Below are 5,104 nucleotides of genomic sequence, written 5' to 3' on the forward strand. Positions count from 1 at the left end.
CGGGGACAGATGTTTCTTGAAGTGGCAAGAGATTTGAAAAGCAGAGCGTTATAGCACTTACTGTAATTGCTTTATTAATATTGTATGTGTTTATGGCTTCTGTCTTCTGGCTTGTGGCACCTCTTATTTCAAATGACCTTAGGTTTCCTGATGACTGGCGGTTAATCTTTACTTCAGAGATTCTTTGAGTCCCATATTCAGCTTTGTTCCTGCATAGTGAATTATTTCATACGAAGCCGCTTTTTCGTTTGCTTTTATTACACTCAGAAGCCCTCAGGGGGCACTGGAACATCGTCAGAGACAGCAGTCCAATATCTGCAAAGAAACCTCTAGTTAGCAGAGAAATAAACGCCCAGATACATGCCCATCCCTGCAAAAGAAATGACCTTTGATATCCCTAGCCAAGTCTCGAGTGTTAACGTCAGCTACCATATCAGGAGAAGGACCGAAGAGATTTTAATCCAGGATCTTGAAAAGACTGGATCGGTTTGGGAGAGCCAAGTTTGTAATAGACATATCCTAAATAACAACTTTTTTGGTGTTTGGTTTACTTTGCTTTGAAAAGTAGAGACCATATTTTCATTCTCTTCCAATGTGTTATTATAAAAAAGGGAAGAAGGAACCGACAAGGAAATTGACCAACAAATGCAAGTTAAATTTGGAGTTGATATTTTCGGAGAAGGTTGGTTGGTTTGCTCAGTGGCTATTGTATCTCCTTCCTTCCCTTCCCAGGCCTGTCAGAGTGGCTCCTAGTTAGTCCTTCACCTTCTCTCAGTAGGTTCTTGTTCCCAGGGCTTGCTCACTGAGCCTTCCTGAGTGAAGAGGGGAAAGGGGCATCATTTGGGGGTGTTTTCGTCCATTTCATGGTTGACATAGTTATTGTTGTAATTTGCTTTACGACTGCCCCTAATGGGTCTGTGGGTTAAGTTCAGGCCCCACTCAACCAAAGGCCATAAAGGGTGCATGGAAAAAACAGCAGAGTCTACAGAAAGATTCTCATCACCAAGTCATTTCCGAGAACTGTTGGGACTTCCTTGTGACACCAACCAGCATTGGAGGACAGAGCCGGGCGTGATGTACGCAGTGTTCTGCACCATGTTGTGACAGTCAGATTCCTTTGTGCAAAGACCCGTTAACAGGAAGCCTCCCCGTTCACTGATGAAAAAGAAGCATTTTTCTTTGATTCATGCCTCTAGGAGGAAACCTACTCAATATTTAATTTTAATCTAACATGTCACACTTTTTCCATGCCAACAACTAGCCTTCCAGTTATGCATAATTCATTGTAGTGGACAAGACCAACACCAGTGCTCTTGGACAGGATGCTGTTGAGAGGTGGTGTGTGGCAACCAGCACTGTCGCCTTCCCTGAGACATTCGGATTAAGGCATTTTTAAAATCGATCAACACAGATTGTTTACACAGAGAAATTATTTGATGCAAAAAAGAAAAACACTAAAATGGAATAAAAAAACATGTAAATTTTCGAATATACCCTGTGCAAGTAGCATAAATAAGTGCGGCTTATAGCTAATCACAGACAACCTTTCTGCGCTTCAGATTCTCCATCTGTGCCAATGGCCTTTCTTTAAATAATGTGTATGAAACGGATTTTAGAGTAATTCAAGACAAAGAAACAGGACTGCAGATATACTTCCAGGATGCTCCATTATTTTTGCCTTTAGGTTGCAACTAGTAAGAAATTGAGGTAACCTCCTCATGGCCAAAAAACAACAAATGATAATTACTGGAACCTACATTCAACCCTGGAACCGACATTCAACCCTGACAATTACATATTTTTATGTTCAGTAATCAACATTCCTCTCCTCCAAATCTAATCTAATTCCTCTCCTTAAAAAAGACTTAAATGCTACCTTACTAATTCAAATAAAAATCAAGTGATATATAGCTACAGGAATGACATTTCTGTACTTAAGCTAATACCATCTTGCAGGTAAACAGAGATGACTTATACAGGCCAGGCTACCATATAGTATTATTAAATACTGCCATTCCCTCAAGCTGTTCAGCAGCACAACGAATCTGACGCATTAACATACTGCATAGTGAAGAGGCTGCACTTGCTACATTCTCCCCAGATTTTGTTTCATTTAAAATATTGTGTACAAAAAAGAGTCATATTCAAGACATTGCTTATCCACAACATCCCTGAAGTGCTTTGACAGCTATGAGACTTTTTTTTAGTAACTGAGCCATGTATACATGCATTTGTTCCCCCTTAATGCTTATTCTTTTTGTATCACTTAACTAGCATTTAATTTCACTTTTCCTTATGGTTAGTTCTTAACGTTGTGCATTTTTTTTTCTGTGTGGCAACCAACTTTCCAAATGGATACTGTTGACTGGAAGCTACCCTATCTTATCTGTATCTTACTTCTGATGCCTTCCTGGTCCACAGTTAAATTGTTTCCATTAAAAAAAAAGAACAAGAGGGCTTCCCCGGTGGCGTAGTGGTTGAGAGTCCACCTGCCGATGCAGGGGACACGGGTTCGTGACCCGGTCCGGGAGGATGCCACATGCCGCGGAGCGAGTGGCTGGGCCCGTGAGCCATGGCCGCTGAGCCTGTGCGTATGGAGCATGTGCTCCTCAACGGGAGAGGCCACAACAGTGAGAGGCCCGCGTACAAAAAAAAAAAAAAAAAAAAAAAAAAAAAAGAACAAGAAAAAGAGGAAGAAGAAGGAGGGGATGGGAAGGAGAGGAAGGAAGGAAGGAAAGAAGGGAGGGAGGGAGGGAGGAGAGGCAGTACCTCATGGATAGTTTCCCTCCAATTTCTCATTTTCTTCAGTTCCAAGATGTGCAATTCTCAAGAATATTATTTTCCCTGGGCTGATCAGTATTCTCTTTCAATAAAACCATAGGACATAGCTGTTGGGCACAGAAACTAAATGTCATGAATTCAGTGCCCTGCTACTTGGCAGGAAACTCTGGCTGCATGCTTTTTATGTAATGTTTTTTTCACCTTCACTCCTTTGTTGTGCTTTTTTCAACAAAAATTAGACAGTAATAACTAGTACATTTACACACTGCAGTTAATGACTGTAATAGTATAAGGTAAGAGGATAAATACTTATTAACACAAAACAAGTACAGTATAACCCTACAATGAATAGAAAAAACTATTTCAGCAGTTAATGAAAACATGGATACATTTAACAGAATTACTTAGGGGAAGAAAATTGCTTGCATGCCTCCTGGGGTCAGATTAACTGGGTGTGTATGTGTTTAATCCTTTCAGAACTGTGAAGTATAATTGTTGTAAACTGCCACCCTCCTTGCCTCCTACCCAAGTCTGAGTAGGCACCCCCAGTTCTATCTTACCTTTTGGTAGCTAATTTGAGTTTCTCTTCCCAAGATGCACCACAATGTCTGCAGGAAAGGAGGCTAATAATGCCTTCCTGGGAAATCCTAGATTCTGTTCCTGGGGGTTAACTGTTGATCGAATAATGGACAATCACAGCGGTAGCCATTTGGATGAAGAAGGAAGGTGGGGAGCCATGGAAAGAACAAGAGAAAAAAAAAAGGATACTTTTAAAAACATCCCATAGATTATCTAAATTCATTTTTCATTATTAATTAGCACTTTTATATCTTTCAATACTGTACTCTATATTTACTTCCTGGCCCGAACTAATTAAATTAAATATATATTAATTAATGGGCTTTCCATGATCACCTTGCTCCTTGCTAATCTAACCCCGGGCAAATAGCTTTCCCCAGCATATATGGAATATATACCCCCAAGGAGAATGCACTCATCACATACACAGGGCTAATCTATCAAACCTCAGATGAGTAAAATAATCTTAAAGACATTAGGAAGTAATTTAGTAAGATTAGTACATGAGCAGTTTAAGGCTAGGATCTGACACTTTCTGATTAGAAATGTCATGAAAGTGAAGAAATTCTCTTGAGACAATTAACTTCTGAAGGAAATTCATCCTATAATTCTTGCAATTTGAGATGAATCACTCAAATACTCTGGCCCTCAGCTACATCATATCATCTATAAAAGAGCAGCGTTGGGCAAGATGGCTGCAGCTCCAGAATTATTTGATTTGGTAACATTGAAAATTTGTGATTATTAGCAAAAAAAGGAAAAAAAGACTTCAGAATATGAGGACATGAATATATCGCCTTACAGTTCTTGATAAACATAAACTTTAGCAATGTAGATTTCAGTTAAGTTTTGTGCAGAAATATGTGGGATTTTACTGCCAGAGAATCTAAAAACATCCCTAAGAAAGGATGGGAGACACTAAAAATTTCAAGCAATCACAGAGCAGAAGGAAAGGAAAACAATTTAAGGAATTGTGTCTCTTGGAAGCAGACATGAAAAGGTAACTTGGGGCTAAAACTTTTATTGGGGGAGAAGGGGTGATGATGTCCATGAAAGACAAGGGAGCAAGAAGCAGGTTTGGGTAAAGAAAGATACTAGGTGATAGTGCACATCTGAACCTTGTGAAAGGAAAGCAGGGAGGGGGAAGGATTGGGCAGAGGAGCTGTAGGCAAACTCTCCACCAGCCCATCAGGAACTGTAGATAGAAGACTGCTGTGTCCTGCCAAAATGGCTAGGTCCTAGAAGCCCCCCGCCACTGCCATGCTCAGACATTGGCTGAGGACTTCCCAGAAAGTTTGTGGCCTTGGCCCAAAGCTGAGGTGGTGATTGTCTCACTGTGGATTTAATTTGCATATCCTGGATGATTAGTGATATGAACACCTTTTAATGTATCTGTTGGCCATCTACATATCTTTGGAGAAGGACGGCTAGTATCAAAATCCCAAAAGATAACAAGCGTTGGGAAGGATGTGGAGAAAAGAGAAGAGTAGTACTCTGTTGGTGGGAATAGAAACTGGTATAGCCACTATGGAAAATAGTATGCAGGCTCCTCAAAAAATTAAAAATAGAATTACTTCCAGGTATATATCCAAGGGACTTGAAATCAGGATCTTGAAGAGATACACCCATGTTTATTGTAGCATTATTCATGATAGCCATGGAAACAACCTAAATGTCCATCAACGGACAGTGTAAACGATCTTTCAATTTAATACCATTTTAGCCCTCCATTTTGGGCTAAGAA

Source organism: Phocoena sinus, chromosome 6, assembly GCF_008692025.1.
Source record: "Phocoena sinus isolate mPhoSin1 chromosome 6, mPhoSin1.pri, whole genome shotgun sequence".
Classification (NCBI taxonomy): domain Eukaryota; kingdom Metazoa; phylum Chordata; class Mammalia; order Artiodactyla; family Phocoenidae; genus Phocoena; species Phocoena sinus.